The 17,815-nt window shown below is 43.9% G+C and overlaps 1 protein-coding gene across 1 annotated transcript in view; it reads right to left on the bottom strand.

The window, feature by feature from the left end:
- Window positions 1-11,105, bottom strand: part of SH2B2 (SH2B adaptor protein 2) — a 75,492-nt gene extending 64,387 nt beyond the window's left edge. Inside the window, exon 1 of the mRNA XM_069944973.1 lies at window positions 11,021-11,105. The gene's annotated coding sequence lies outside the window, so the exon portion shown is untranslated. The remainder of the gene's footprint in view (window positions 1-11,020) is intronic.
- Between the last annotated feature and the right edge of the window lie 6,710 nt (window positions 11,106-17,815).

Here is a 17,815-nt window from a genome sequence, read left to right as displayed (position 1 = left end):
CTATGTAATGAAATAGGAGTCATTTATATCATGGTAATAGGCTCAGGAACCATAGAGCCTGGAAGAGGAGTTTTTGTGAATGAATTTGGTCAGGAGACCGGGTTTATAACCTTTCAAAGTGCCTGAATTACCTATGTGGCAAATTAGGTACAGATTGGTGCTGTCGTTTGGCATTGCATAAAGAATATACAAAAAACATCAGATTCTCCTTTATATACATGCACAGGAAAAATTATACTTTGTAATAGTATCTGATAGCCATTAAATCCTATATATGGTCAATGAACAGCTTTGCTTACAAACATTTGAACAGTTCGGACCTATGTATCTACAGTCATTTACAGATACTATATAGACTGGCTTCACCAGACCTTCTCCAAAGACTAAATTAACATTTTCACAAATTATTGACATCTAAACAGTGAGTGGCCTGAGTGCACCTACATTTTTCTAAAGCTTTACAGAAAACATTACCAGTCCCAAAAATCAATCTGCTTTTACTGCCTCTTCTAAGTAACCTCCCTGCTGTGTGCCCAGCAATTGATGATGAAGATGATGAAGCTTTTTATGGGATTTTTAACCAGACTAATCCTTCCTTGAGCAACACCGAAATAGCCTGATACCTATATACTTCCCTCCCCCAATGGGAATAGCCAGCATGTCTAGAGGAGGAAAGGACCGAACAAATACATTTTCAGTACGACTATATATGCATATAATTGTAATCCCATTTCTTGGATTCATATGATGTAATAGACTGGTATTAAATGACAGGAAGTGTTTGGTTGCAATTATTGCTGCTAAAAGTAGTGCAGCCACTTACTAAACTTAAGGGGGCTGCTACTTTTTCACATGACTGATGTGGGTGTTGGAAAACTTTGCTCTTTATAGCAGATGTCTAGTTGTAGACATAATTATTACATTGTTAAAACGACCCTTCAGTACCTACTTTTAGCTATCTATACAGCAGATGTCAGGGGGAGAGTGGATCGGGGAGTATTCTCTGTTCTCTCTCCATTAAAATATGTAGGTATGTCTGCATCCCCTAAATATGCATTTACTGGGGAGAAACCTTGTTCAGGTGGCAGCTCTTCTATGTGTTTGGCCAGTTCTAAAGGATACCTATCACTTAAACTTTTGACATGTAATCGTGACATGTCAGAAGTGTGTATTGGTGGGGGTCCGGGTGCTGCAAACCCCCATGCTCTGCCCCGTCCTCTCCTCTCTAAACTGCTAAACTGGCAGTCAATGGAATTCTAATGGAAGCCCATGGAACTTACGCCAATTCAGTCTACCAGAAGGCTCCCGTTAATACTATAGACTGCTCACATTAGCAGTTCTGAGTGGAGGACCCTCACCGATACACACTTCTGATACGGCACTATGACGTCAGAAGTTTGCTGATAGGTACTTGTGTTGACCGGACTTGACAAACTGTTCTGGTTCTGGAGAAGTTGGATGCCTCCCTAGGGCTGCCAGGAGAGCATGGATACAGCCATAGGCTGTAATAGGTACCCTACAATTATGTACACTAATAGGAACCCTTTAAATGGTCACTGTTGTTTCAACTTTCCTCTATGTCTGCTGCCTTCTGTCTACTGCCTATTGTTAGGCTCACTCCATCTCTAGTAAGAGACAGACCCGGATGGAGCACAGGAACTGTGTGTGGACAGTGAGCTTAGACTGTGTTCATCCTTACCTGTCTCCATCCTCCAGAGGATCCTCACTGTGAGTGAAAGGTAAATCAGGGCTTCCCCTTCACCTCAGCAGCAGTTTAGTGCTTAGTGTAACCACTTCTTTGTTCTGTGCTGCTGTTTCTGCTTACATAGCCTCTAGCAAAGCCATTAATCATCTTTAGGGTACAAACCCACTTGACGTACTTGCTGCGTGAATCAGTCTTAAAAAAAAGCAGGCAAAACGCAGGTTGGCTTTATACAATTGTTCTGCGTTAAAATACGCAATTGCGTATTTTTGAAGCGTGAAGCTACATGCGTTTTCGCACAGGTTGTTAACAACTGATGCTTTGCTAACAACAAGCTTCACGCTTCAAAAATACGCAATTGCGTATTTTAACGCAGAACAATCGTATAAAGCCAACCTGCGTTTTGCCTGCTTATTTTTAAGACTGATTCACGCAGCAAATACGTCAAGTGGGTTTGTACCCTTAATCTCCACATTCTGTGGAAATCATCCCCCAGTACAATGCCAGCTGATTAAATCCTAGGCACTTGTATCAGCACTATGTCATGGCATAGCAGAGATAAATAAGTGCTGTCATGTGACTGGCCAGACAAGTAAGGGAAAGTACAGGTGAGAGGTGCTCAGCTCGGGCCCTGACATCTGAAATGCAGAGAATGAAAAAAGATATGCACCTTGGAGGCAACTCTCCGGGACTGAATAACAGTATTGAAAGAATAAAAATCACTATGAAGTGTCATTCAAATAAATCCAGATTGCAAAATGCTAATTTTTTAAAGAAACTTTTAAAAGAAAAGTTAACCTTTAAACATGTTCTAAAAATCACTAACACTGTCTTACTGCAGTGCATGGGAGGTGCTGATGATAGACTAGGAACTGATAAATCTCAATAAAACACAGGTACACTGACAGGTGCCATAGCTATTTTATGTTGGAGATCTTGAAGGTCACATGGCTCATGTCCCCCAATGACATTTTTTTGATATTTCTCAGAGACATGTCATAAGATGCCTGCTCCATCAGGGCAGTGTTAGTCAGTAAGCTGTATTGTCTAATAGAAGACGACAGTACTCTGAAATCAACATCCTTCCTTATATCAGACTCCGCTGCTCTGTCATTTTCCCATACTTTACACTGCAGCGCTGCTAGTTCACCCATGGCTGTTAAAACCCACAACACCAGAATATCACCAAAATGTGCTGCATGTAGACATTTCAGCATATTTCTGCAGGGTTATCCCTATAACAAAGAGCAAGCTGTGGGGACAGTGACTGAGCATGTGTGTCCTCAAGAACCCCATGAAGGTGGACGTGCACATTCATATACACTGAACATCTGGTGGCATACTATGTTAGGCCCTGTTCACACACATTAATTCGGCACCGAATCCTGCCTTCAATGTGTTTTATGGGAGGGCTTGTCAATTCTTTAAGTGGAGAGGTGCGGCGAGAGGAGGCATGCAAGCCCTCCTATTCAGAAAGATTGAAGGCAGGATACAGCCAGTTCTGTAGTGTGAACGGGGGCCTAAAAGAATGCCAGTGTTTTTTACCTTTCAGAAAAATAAATAAACAAAAAAACAAACTATACCAATGAAAATTCTACAAAAAGACTGCAAAACCCTATGCGTTGAACCTTATAGCAATAAGGATGCCTAATGTATACCGAGCTAAATGAGCCTCGCTAATGGGTTAGCCAGGAGACCAACTAAAAAATGCAGTAAAATGTGATATGTGTTTGCTCAGGTTCCCTTTGTCTAACATTACGTTTTACTTAAATATGAGAAACTGTTCGGCATGAAAAACAGGCAACAATAACATAGAACAGGACATAAACATCTTTCATAGCACTACATGAAAATAGAAAATACAACGTGAATTTAGGATTGTAGTTTTATTTGCTACATAACATAAAGCAAAGCACACGTTCCGTGCACAAAATAAATACGACTCTACCGTCCGCTCTAAAGCCTATTAGTGCCTGACTACACTATAGTGCTAGTGCTATACCGCAACCCATGGCCAAATGGCATGTGACCACAGTATTATACTGTAAAACTGCAACCCAATGCAATTAAAGAGATTTCTGTCATGGTAACTGGTGGATGGCAGCGAGTACTATGATGCCTCCTTGTCCTCCTGTGCCCACAGCTGTCAATGTGGCCATCAGCTAAACACAACCTAAGAATGACTGGTTACTAGGGATTCACTGCCCGATTTACCAGGCTGGAACTACTGTGTATCCATGGCAACCAGTCTCAGCTGTTCAGCTCATAGCAGAAATGGGTAAAAGCAGCTTGATTAAAAATCACAGAAAATCCTGCAAATAAAACTCCATTATATACATCTGAATGAGGCTGGTTCTGTGCTACATAGATATACAGAAAGTGCCAGAAATGTCAGTAATTTCATGTGCCCGTAGTCAAAGATGATAAGTAGAAAGCTTCTCCTCCTGCGTCATTGTCAGCTTCTATTCTATGCATGGGGCACATTTGTAAGCATGCTCTGTGAACTCTATAACTGGGGCAAAGGTCATTGTACAGGGAAGGGGAGGCAGAGCTCTGCTTGTCTCTTCAATCTACTGCTGTCACCTTTTGCTGTGATGTTGTACAGATCACTTTCCAGTGGCCTCCTCCTTATCATCACAGACAGCACAGGCTGTTAGGATTAATGTTAAGTCCCTATTACACTAGGTGTAATAGAAGACAACAATCAGCCGACATGAGTGATGTCGGCTGATCGTTGCTGACATGTTGAAAGACAAACGACCAGGATAGCAACGATTAGCTGCCGTCGCTCCATGGAATAGCAGCGGTGGCAGCAGACCACTGCTATCCTCTATGGGCTGCCCGTGCAATCTAGCGATCACCAGGGCAGCCCCCCCGCACCTCTCCGTGGCCCCCCTCCATAGCTCTCACCCACTCACTGCCGACGCGTGTAATAGCGGCAGCGAGCAGAGAACGAGGAGCAAACGAGCGCTGTATAGGGGCTTTAGGCTTAGTGGCCAGCCTAAAAATTGCAAGATTTCAGGATTATTTTATAATACAGATAGAAAAATATTTAGCATAAAAACTTTAAATTTAAACAACAGGTCATTTTCTGATGATAATTTTTTTTTTTAAGTGACCCTGTCACCCCCTTTTTGCATTATGACTTCTCTACACAGATGCAGTTTTCATATCATACGTCATGGTGCTTGTTCCAGTTTAAAGTGATCTTTTATCATCTGTGAATTGCGCCACTTAGCCCCGCCCACAACATCACCATAGACCCTGCCCCTATATTACATCATGACCATATAGGCCCCGCCCCCTTTGACGGATATTGGAAAGGGCTGGCTCCCTCTAGGTCGTTCGTTACCAATTGGTGCCGAGGGATTGGGGCCTATATGCCGATGACTTCATGGATGGGCGGGCCTACACAAGGCGATGTGGGTGGGGCTAAGTGGCGCTGCCACGAAGCCCTGCTCAGGTAGCACAATCCACAGATGATAAAAGATCACTTTTTACTGGAACAAGAACCGTGATGTATAATATAAAACAAGTTATGAAAAGCAAAATGTACCCTCTACACCTGTGTACAGAAGTCATAATGCAAAAAGAAGGTGAAAGTGTTTAAATGTGCAGATTAAGTCACAGATATCATGTGCATTTTTGCAGATTTTCCCCAGTGACTTTAGGTCTATATTCACATGTATTGTGAACAACAATACAGATCAGCTTCAAATTCCAAAGCTTTTTATGGGTGTTTGTTTTAGACATGGGCAAAACTACATCCATCTTCTCCAGCCACCAGGAGTCAAATGCTAAACTTTTGTGGGTTCACAAATGCAAACCTACTGTAGTTGTACTCATCTCTAGTTATGACCAATGGGTACTTGCCTCTTTTATTGTGTTTGTTTTAATCACAAAAGAGCCACATATGTAATAAAATAATTAAAACAATACTGTTCACGTCTTCACCCCCTGACATGCCCCAGACAATCCAGTGCAAATGCTCCTGTGGTCTTCCGTCACACTGTATTTACAATCTGCCCACAATGCTCATGTGACCCATTATTGGCCTTAGCCTTTGCATTGGTTAGCGGCTGCAGCTGTTTATTTCTTTTAGTAACCGGAAAAACCCCTTCAATCTATAGCTGACCCTTGGCTTTCATGTGATCTCCGATATTTAGCATGTAACATATGTCTAACAATACTTGTGTAAAATAAACTAGCCAGAGACTGCGCTCATGTTTTTAATCTCCAGTCTGTTGTTGACCCCGAGAGACTGTAAATTCAAATTCACGAAGCATATGTGCTGAACGCTAATTATACGACATTAGATAAAACAGGCTGTCATACTGACAGGCGAAAGGACGGATGTTTGGAACACAACTCCATTTTCTAAATACATTCAATTACTTAAACCATTATATCAATTCCCCTATGTAATGTAAAATAATTCACAATTCGGGTACACGCTGCAATAACAAACCTCCAGATAAACAAGAGCGATGTGCTAAAAACAAGTCCAAATAAGTCACTGTCCTGATTCCTATCACCATCTGTGCAAATTCTATGCAATTCCAGGCAAAGAACATAAGAAATATTATCATTACAAATGCTTTAATCTTTTACATCATTCTTTAGAACACATGATGGCGCGGCATCTTTACTAGATCAGGAATGAGTACAGGCCAATGGCTACAACATCAAATATTTCAGTATAAACCTTGAGTATAAGTATAATAAGTCGATATATAAGTATAAGTATAATAAGTCGATATAAATCTTGAGTTATCCTGTTATATTCTGACATAATTGTATAGAGAAAATGGGTGACAACAAAAAGGACTTCCTAAACCACAAGTCTGTATCATTAATAAATAAATATTTGATACTCAAGGCCAAAGGGAAGCCATGTTTGTTGTTACGCTCATATTGGTTATCACTAAGATTTCACATACACACATGCAATTAATAATATATTATGATTGTTAGGCTCTATTCACACTGTGTTTACTGTGTACACTGGAGGAACCCATCAGAAAATTCTCTTTTTTAAAAAAGAAATCCGGCGGTGGGGGCAAAAATATAATTTCAGTCTGGGGGTGGGGGAACATAATAAGGAAGGTATACTTACCTGTCCCGTTGCCCGTGCAATTCGCGTCCTGCTTCTGGACCCCGCTGACAGTTTGCACATCTCCCCTGCTGCTAGTCACGACCCGGCGGACAGATGCTCTGCTGAGCCAGTTGCTGACTAGGGCGGGACGCGGCTACAGTCACTGATTGGTTGAAGTGAGTTGTCTACTGGACACTCGATGACAGACGTGATTCTGGATGACAGGTGAATTAGATTGGGTGTCCCCCTTCTCCTAGGTATTGTTACAGTATTGGAACGTGGTACAACAGGTACCAACTTGCTACATTTAGATGTTTCTGTCACCACCATCTACCAGGTACGGTAACAGTGTTTTAATGGCCCATGCACACAGCTATAGGGATCAATGTCATGTGGAGATAAATACACCACTCATAGAATTGTATAGGCCCATATTGTACCAAGTAAATGTGTACAGGAAATTATTAGTGGTATTTGTTTCACTTATGGCTTACTTTGAACAGTTTAGTTCACCTTTGCACTTTTATGTGTTTTTTCTTTTTGCATGATTTTGATTTAAATTAATTTGCACTTAATCAATATCTATTATTATTTTTCTATATAATTTTTATTATTTTTATTTCATCACTGCATTTGCAAATAGGGCCACTCTATGCACTGGAGGTGGGGCCAGTGCCCCCTGTACACCGATATCCCCTCCCCCTTGGTGACGCAGCCAGACTTGATTGGCAGATTTGATGGGAGATATCGGTACACTGGGGAAGCAGGGCCTGTCTCCAGTGCAAAGAGCGGCCCTATTGGCATATGAAGAGACTGGCGCAGATGGCAAGAGCCAGACAGCAATTTGAAAATTAGGGATCTCTGTGTCGGCGTTGACCAGGTGATCTAAAAAAGAATTTAATTAGCGGTACATTCACTTTAATAAAGAACAGATAAGAAGTGAGGGGGGAGGTGGAAAAACAGCCTTGTCAGTACAGAAGGAAGCTCTTTTGCCTAATAAAACCTGTTATAAAGTTTTTTTAAATCACTTGTACTATTGATTTCTGTAAAGTTTTTGAAATGACAGTTAGGGTGCATGCACACTACGGTATATGCGTAGAAAGGCCGCTGCGGATTTCGTCGCTCGTTACCGCTTGCGGCAGCATGCATCTCTGCCCCTGCCATAAAAACCATTTTATGGCCGAGCCGATTCCGCTTTCCGCCGAAAGATTTGATATGTCAATTCTTTCGACAGACGGCGGAATCCGTCTGTGCCTAGAATGGAGTATATGGCACAGACGGAGATGCACGCCGCCGCGAGCAGGGCCCTTCCGCACATGTATTCCGTAGTGTACATGCATCCCTAGGCTATGTTCACACAATGTATCTTTTCGTAAAAGTACAGCCGCTGTACGACTTTGTACGAAAAGATACGTTGCCTTGTCTTCTATGGGATCCCGGCCGGAGTGTATACACAAAGTATACGCTCCAGCCAGGATCTCTCGCGGCACCGTAGAAAACTGACAAGTCAGTTTTCTGCGGCCGCTATTCATTGAGTAGCGGCCGCAGAAAACCCAGTCAGTGCACACTGTGCAGCGAGCAGCTCCAGCCGCTCGCTCCATAATGTGCAGTGGGGAGTTCTGATGCGAGCGCGCACGGATGCCCCCCCATCAGAAATCTGCGGCTGCAAAGATAATCCGGTTGGTACTGCAGTACCAGCCGGGTCACGGAATGGCTGGTCTCTTACGCAGTCTGAACATAGCCTTACACTGTAAGAACTGCATAAAGATACACTGATCTTGATAAATCCCACCCTTTGCATTGTAATTCCTAATAGATTTTAGGATCTTTTGAACTGTCAGTGAATGAAGACATTGAGATGCTAGAGCCTGTCTAGACCTGATGCTACAAAGTGTTGAGCTGTAAAAACTATTGCAATAAACTAGAATTTAGAATGTAACATTCTTAGTAAAAGTAATTGTATTCCAGTTAATCTCTCTTGCCATTCTCTTTCCTTTAACACTGTAAATGTATACAGTGCCATGTAGTGCTACATTCTCCCTGCAGCTTCCAATTAAAAGAGTCTGTCATCATAAGAATACTCATCTCTATCACAGCAAATGCACTCAGCATTGCAGCAATATAGGATTGCCGTTGAAGGGTCTGAGATAGCTCGGTGACCATCAGTGAGTGCAGTTTTCCTAGAAGGATGTATGGCTAAGAAACGGATGAATGAATTTTTCATCAACTTAATGGAAGAAGGTTACTCAATGACTTTTTACTACTTGCTTTAAAGTGTCTACACCGCCAATGCTGGCACCCGAGCCCTCTTGTCATCTCTAATGCTCACGCTGCTGAGTGCCTATGGCCACGCCATGTGCAAGGCAATTGAGTCTCTATTAGAGGATTACCTATGTTATATGAGTGTGCACTATGTACTAACACTATTCTATGCCCCCCATATAACATATGCACATGGGGCCTAATGTAGTGAGAGGCCTGGCGGGAGGACATCCCACAGATGTATCCATCATAGGGAGTATCACATGCTCCAGCATTTACAGCCTTGATGACACATCTGCTTTCATATTTTATCAAACACACATGAATGCTATTTGCTTTTTTTTATCACTCAAGAACTCTCAATGCTTCCATCTCTACCTGTACACGACCTAGAATTTATTTTGGTTGGGAAGTAACTCAGACATGCAATATAATGAGCATTCCCGGCATCCTTCACAGCGTGCACATAGACCACAGAGCTGGTACCACGTTCTCCGAGCAGTTTTCCATTTCCGCAGTCAATACTGGAAGAGTGATAAGCTTTTATGATGTACAGTAGAGCAGCTGTGTGCAGCCCATCCAGCAATGAGACCCATCTGCTGCACAATGATGTGAGCCGAGTCTGCTCGGACTTTTCCTACCAGTCATTATCATAAATGCATTAAACCTCTAAATGACCACTCAGCTCAGCCAACACGGTTATGAGGAAACACTGAGGCCATTAATTCAATAAAGGCAGGGATGTTTTCATACTGAACTCCATGTGAATGAAGCCTCGGCTGCCAGGGACCTCTTGTATCCGCAATACACCCTGCTCTCCTATGTCCCATACGTCCATGTGCGGGGGAGAATAAGATTAGGTTTCACCAGCACCAAATAACAAAGCAGCCTCTTATCCATTATAGCCTATAGCAGTGTTTATTTAGGTAAATGGGCAATAAACGTCCAGATGGCCCCCACCACTGCTATAGAACAGCAATCACAGCACTCCACTAAGAGCTTTGTGAATGGCTCCTGTCATAGGTGTAGATGGAGTATAAAATGCACCACTTATAATGCAGCCACTAAGTCTACAGTGATAGATCTATCAGTGATAGATCTATCATGATCGACTGCAATCTGATCGGAGAATCAATCTGCGAATGGGGTAAAATCTGTCATCAAACATACATGGCTGGTGCACCCACCCCAGGGATGGCAATATTATTTTTTATTATTAGAGGCGCGGTTAGATCGTGTCATGTCACGCTGTCTATGATAGGTCACGACTTAGGATGACCGGTCATTGTGAAAAGAAACTGTTTTATAGAGTTCTTCCCTTTCTCCAAGTGTCTTGAGCAATTTCTAGGAATATGACACAGATTGACAATGCAAGCAACAGTTCTAAGCAATGTTTCACACTATTGTTAGTGCCCCCTATATACCCAGCTGGGTGGGTGCCCTCCAGAGTATTACTATATATATATATATATATATATATATATATATATATATATATATATATATATATACTAAGTTCTGATGACTGACAACTGATCGGTGATACAGTGGGTGCCCCACATCTCCTAGAATGCAATGCAGACCCCAGTGCTGTATACACATCTCTCCCTCTCTGATATCCCATGAATGTGGGTCTGTCACACAACATTTCCCTCTGTGTGCCTGCATGTCTCTCTCCATGATACTGTACAGTAGTAGCATGTCCTCCCCCCACCCCCAGAAGGGCACACACACATCACCCCCAGAGGACCATCAATAATGCAGGGGTCAGCTCATATAGGACAGGCAGCAGCCCCAGGGCACAGGGGGCATCACAGACATGATGGCTGCAGAGCACTCAGGCTCCATCAATGACACTGACTAGCAGGCAGCCCCAGCAGTGTGCACTTGTCCCTGGATCCCTCCCTAGAAGCCATGCAGCCTTGCCCGGTGAGTGAGGGCACAGCCGGGATGCCACTTACCCTGTGATGGGGACCATTGCTGGTGCACGATGCGCGGGGGGACTTACATCCCTGGCTTTGTAGTCAGCATGCTCCACTAGTGCTGTCACACTGGCGACAAATAACACGATCACACAAATCCCTTTCTTGTTTTCCACACCCCCGGAGCTGGAGGCGGCGCCCGGCTCCCTGCACGGCTCTTAAAGGGCCAGCGCCTCGGCTGCTGCTGCTGCTGATGGTGGTGGTAATGGTGTTACACAGCATCTCACTGGCCTCTCTATGGCTGCTGGAGGAGACAGGGCTCCGGGCAAATCAATATAGCTTAAGTGGGAGCCATGCATCTGTACAATACCACCCCCTCCAAGAATACATTAAGGTAGCACCACATACAGCACATTACAGTACATATAGGTTGCACCACATACAGCACATTACAGTACATAAAGGTAGCACCATATACATTACAGTACAGTCTATAAAGGTAGCACCATATGCAGTACAGTACATAAAGGTAGCACCATATACATTACAGTACAGTACATAAAGGTAGCACCATATACAGCACATTACGGTACATAAAGGTAGCACCATATACAGCACATTACGGTACATAAAGGTAGCACCATATACATTACAGTACAGTACATAAAGGTAGCACCATATACAGTACAGTACATAAAGGTAGCACCATATACAGCACAGTACATAAAGGTAGCACCATATACAGTACAGTACATAAAGGTAGCACCATATACAGCACAGTACATAAAGGTAGCACCATATGCAGTACAGTACATAAAGGTAGCACCATATACAGTACATTACAGTACAGTACATAAAGGTAGCACCATATACAGTACAGTACATAAAGGTAGCACCATATACAGCACAGTACATAAAGGTAGCACCATATACAGTACAGTACATAAAGGTAGCACCATATACAGCACAGTACATAAAGGTAGCACCATATGCAGTACAGTACATAAAGGTAGCACCATATACAGTACATTACGGTACAGTACATAAAGGTAGCACCATATGCAGTACATTACATAAAGGTAGCACCATATGCAGTACAGTACATATAGGTAGCACCATATACATTACAGTACAGTACATAAAGGTAGCGCCATATACATTACAGTACAGTACATAAAGGTAGCACCATATACAGCACAGTACATAAAGGTAGCACCATATACAGTACATTACAGTACAGTACATAAAGGTAGCACCATATGCAGTACATTACATAAAGGTAGCACCATATACAGTACATTACATAAAGGTAGCACCATATACATTACAGTACAGTACATAAAGGTAGCACCATATACAGTACAGTACATAAAGGTAGCACCATATACAGTACAGTACATAAAGGTAGCACCATATACAGTACAGTACATAAAGGTAGCACCATATACAGTACAGTACATAAAGGTAGCACCATATACAGCACAGTACATAAAGGTAGCACCATATACAGTACAGTACATAAAGGTAGCACCATATACATTACAGTACAGTACATAAAGGTAGCACCATATACAGTACAGTACATAAAGGTAGCACCATATACAGTACAGTACATAAAGGTAGCACCATATACAGCACAGTACATAAAGGTAGCACCATATACAGTACATTACAGTACAGTACATAAAGGTAGCACCATATACAGCACAGTACATAAAGGTAGCACCATATACAGTACAGTACATAAAGGTAGCACCATATACAGTACAGTACATAAAGGTAGCACCATATACAGTACATTACAGTACAGTACATAAAGGTAGCACCATATGCAGTACAGTACATAAAGGTAGCACCATATGCAGTACAGTACATAAAGGTAGCACCATATGCAGTACAGTCAGGGCCGGATTAAGGTTGGTGGAGGTCCTAGGCGAAAATTTTGTTTTTAAATAATTTTTTTTTAAATAACCCATACAGTGATCTAATTAGGTTGCTTCTTACTGTAGCACCTACCCCTCCTCACTCCTGGCTGTATGGCTCAGCATCCTCCTCTGTTCTGCATATGATGGTCACTAGAGGCTGCAGTCCAGAGGAAGATGCCAGGCCCTAGAGACAGGACGGGGGAGGGGTGTATTCCCACTCGGGGTGTGTTCCCACTTTGTGTCTTTGTTAATAATGCAATGCGAGAACACAGCCCTTCAGTACTTTCTGTGCTCTCTTGCCCCCTGTGTTAGCCCCCACAGCAGCATATGGAGTTGTGAATCACAGGCAGAACCTGGACTTGCAAGTCTAAGTCCCATCTTCAGTTCCCAACCATGTACACTACCTGAAGCAGTATAGAGCAACCAGAAAGTATTTAAAGGCTGTGTAGATAGCGGTTATGGTACATGTGAACGTACACTAAGGATTAAAATACACAGCTGTGTGCAGCCCATGATATGGCATATATAGCCTGTGTGCAGCATATGACATACATAGGATATATATCATATGCAGCACACAGGCTATATCTCATACACTGCTCTCAGGCTATATATCATATGCTGCACACAGGCTATATATCATATGCTGCGCACAGACTACAGTATATACAGTACATACCATATGCTGCACACAGACTATATACAGTACATACCATATGCTGCACACAGACTATATACAGTACATGCCATATGCTGCACACAGACTATATACAGTATATACCATATGCGGCACACAGACTATATACTGTATATACCTCTGCTGTAATGTCCTCCATAGTATATACCACCTGCTGTAATGTCCCCCATAGTATATACCCCTGCTGTAATATCCCCCATAGTATATACCCCTGCTGTAATGTTCCCCATAGTATATACCCATGCTGTAATGTACCCCATAGTATATACCCCTGCTGTAATGTGCAGCCATAGTATATACCCCTGCTGTAATGTGCTCCCATAGTATATACCTGTGCTGTAATGTGCCCCCATAGTATATACCCCTGCTGTTATGTGCCCCCATAGTATATACCCCTGCTGTAATGTCCCACATAGTATATATATCCCTGCTGTAATGTCCTCCATAGTATATATATCCCTGCTGTAATGTCCCCTATAGTATATATACCCCTGCTGTAATGTCCCCCATAGTATATATACCCCTGCTGTAATGTCCCCCATTGTATATACCCCTGCTGTAATGTCCCCAATAGTATATACCCCTGCTGTAATGTCCCCCATAGTATATACCCCTGCTGTAATGTCCCCCATAGTATATATACCCCTGCTGTAATGTCCTCCATAGTATATTTACCCCTGCTGTAATGTCCTCCATAGTACATATACCCCTGCTGTAATGTCCTCCATAGTATATACCCCTGCTGTAATGTCCTCTATAGTATATATACCCCTGCTGTAATGTCTCCCATAGTATATACCCCTGCTGTAATGTCCCCCATAGTATATAGAGTTTTTTTGAAAATGTAAGGACATATAAGAAGAATTAGTACAAAGGGGCAGTCAGTTGAGGTCAGAGTAAATGAACAGGTAAAGGACAGGCAATGGAGAAAGGTGAGTGAACAGACCACCATATGGCAAGTGACAAGTTGGCTAATATTTTAGCAAAAGATAGATTTATGGCTAGATTAAAAAAAAGAGGTTAAAGGTGAACTATCAGCAGGTTAAACGAATCTAACCTGCTGATAGCTACCTATTGTACAGGAGATGCCGAAGTCTTACCTTCCTCCTTTGTGCCATGCTGGTGCAGTTAGCCATGGGCTTTACAGTCCAGTAAGACTATTAGGAGCACTACCCACCCCCATAGCGCCGATCTGGCCTGCTCCATTCATTATCAGTAGAAAGGAGCAGGCCGGCTGGGGGAGATCGGCGCTATGGGGGTGGGCAGTGCTCCTAACGGCCCCCTAGTGCTCCCAACAGTTTTAACGTACTGTGGAGCAAAGGACTAACTGCAACAAGGAGGAAAGTAAGAGACATACCTTCATCATTGACGTCTTCTGTGCAATAGGGACATTTCAGCAGGTTAGAATTGTCATTCCAAAATCGTAAAATGATTGATTGAGCGAATTATGGCTCTGTGTAAAAGGAGCCATAAGTTTGCACCATCTATTAGTTCTGGCTTAGGGTGGGTCTACACAGGTAGATTTTTATTAAAGCCAAAGCCAGGAATGGACTATAAACAGAGAAAACAGGTCATAAAGGAAAGACTGAGATTTCTCCTCTTTTCAAATCCATTCCTGGCTTTGTTTTTACCAATTGAAACAAAAGAAATCTGTATGTGTGACCACAGCATTGGTTTGATGCAGTGGCGTTGCTAGGCAGTTTTATTAAGGCTCATGCCCCGAATAAAATGCCTGCTGCCCTGAATCTTTTTTCCCCGGCATCCTGCGAGCCAGATGTGGCTCTATTAATGGCCGCATCTGGCTCGCAGGTCGCCGCAGCTGCCCCTGGGCCACACACACCGCCCACCTGACGTATCGCCCGGACGTACTTCTCTAACCAAATCAGCGCAGGGAGGGAGCGTGGAGCCGCTGCGGCCGGCCGTGGCGCACACGTTGATTGGATGCGTGCAGCACGGCTGGCCGCAGCGGCTCCACACTGCCTCCCTGCGCTGATTTGATTGGAGAAGTACGTCCGGACGATACGTCGGGTGGGCAGTGTGTGAAGCTGCCGCTGCTACCCGAGGTGAGGAGGCTGGAGGGTAGAAGGGGGAGGCCGGAGGGGAGAAGGGGGAGACCGGAGAGGAGACGGGGGAGGCCGTAGGGAAACATGAGGGAGGCAGGAGGGGAGACAGGGGGGAGGGGAATAGACACACTTGGCCTGCTGTGTGGTGGGGGTCAGGTAGTGTGTGTGTGTGTGTGGTGGGGGTCAGGTAGTGTGTGTGTGTGCGCTGGGGGTCAGGTAGTGTGTGTGTGTGTGTGGTGGGGGTCAGGTAGTGTGTGTGTGTGTGGTGGGGGTCAGGTAGTGTGTGTATGTGGTGGGGGTCAGGTAGTGTGTGTGTGTGGGAGGGTCAGGTAGTGTGTGTGTGTGGGGGGGTCAGGTAGTGAGTGTGTGTGGTGGGGGTCAGGTAGTGTGTGTGTGTGAGGTCAGGTAGTGTGTTTGTGTGGTGGGGGTCAGGTAGTGTGTGTGTTGGGGGTCAGGTAGTGTGTGTGTGTGTGTGTGTGTGGTGAGGGTCAGGTAGTGTGTGTGTGTGTGTGTGTGGTGGGGGTCAGGTAGTGTGTATGTGTGTATGGGGGGGTCAGGTACTGTGTGTGTGTGTGTGTTTGTGTGGTGGGGGTCAGGTAGTGTGTGTGTGTTTGGTGGGGGTACAGCAGGGGGTATTATTATCATATGGGGCACAGCAGGGGGTATTATTACTACATGGGGCACAGCTAGGGGGCATTATTACTATATGGAGGACACAGCAGGAGGCATTATTACTGAAAGGAGAACACAGCAGGGGAAATTATTTCTATATGGAGGCCCAGGAGGATACATTACCACTATATGGAGGCACAGCAGGGGGCATTATTACTATATATAGGGGGCACAGCAGGGGGCATTATTACTATGGGGGTGCACAGCTGGGGGCATTACTATATGAGGGTGCACAGTAGGGGACATTTTACAATGTGGGGTAACACAGCAGGAGACAATATTACTATGGGGAACAACACTGGACATTATTACTATATGAGGACACATCAGAGGATCCTACATACAGGGGGCAACACACTTACCTACCTACTCACTGACACCAAACAGTGGAATACTGTATGGGAGCCTATAGATGGGAAAAGGAAAGGAGGTTGTTGTATAAGTGCGGAGCCTAATATTTTTGTCTGGCAGGTTCTGAAGAGATGAATGAGGTTTTTGCATTTTGTAGAACGTTATCTGGTAGGAGTTCCCTGGGGAAGAAAAGGTTGGGAAACACTGTCCTAGAAGATAGGAATTAGGGCTAGCCTCCCAGAGGCTGTGTGTACAGGGGGGGCTGTGAAGGAGCTGCCTGGGCAGTGCTGTGCACCACTACTGATGACAGTGACCCTGACAGGAGCCAAGGGCGGGTGGCTGACTGTGTCTGCTTAGCTGCAGTTATTATGAGTGGCGGCAATAGAGCTGGGCTAATAGAGCGGTCATTGGGGTTACTAGCTTCTGCATTGGGCTCCTTCGCTACGAAGGCACTCAGTGGGCCTGGGCCCCGGATGTTTTTGGATCCTAGCAATGCCCCTGGTTTGATGCCAGAAATATGCTCCAAAATTTGTCGCATTTTTGGTTCACCGAAACCCCACCCCATTTCCACAGACGGTCCTATACATGTTAGACAAAAGTCAGCTAAATCTGAAAATTGTCTAATGTGTATAATCCTCCCCCTCAGCAGAGGGAAGGGCCATACAGGTTGGATGATGGAAAGTGAACATGGATGGCCACACAATCCTGTGCTTCATATAGATGATTGGTTGCTCCATAATAGAGGCAGCAGGGGGCAAAGAGGGTGTGTTTTATTATTATTTTACATCTGCCTGAGATGTAGGGTCTATAGGATCTATAATATGACTTTTATGCATTCACAGATAATGTATTTTACCTGCCGTCAGTGATCTTAAATATTATTATCATCTTCTATGAATTGCCCATGACAACGTATTGTAGATCTTGGTGAGAATTTACCGAAATTTCATACACTGATTTAAATCCAAAATACATTGGAAGAAAATGAGACGCGAATCGGCGTCCTAGGAGACCGGAACCCTGCAGACAGTCGGCATCTGACGTGTCTGCCCTGTGGAACGCGGCAATCCCTGTGTACTCCTCATATATCTACATCAATGCTAATTAATCCTACATGCACCAGGGA

The sequence above is a fragment of the Dendropsophus ebraccatus genome, chromosome 11, assembly GCF_027789765.1.
Source record: "Dendropsophus ebraccatus isolate aDenEbr1 chromosome 11, aDenEbr1.pat, whole genome shotgun sequence".
NCBI classification, from domain to species: Eukaryota; Metazoa; Chordata; class Amphibia; order Anura; family Hylidae; genus Dendropsophus; species Dendropsophus ebraccatus.
The sequence above is the reverse complement of the archived record's forward strand: the minus strand, read 5'-3'. Positions and strand labels throughout refer to the sequence as shown.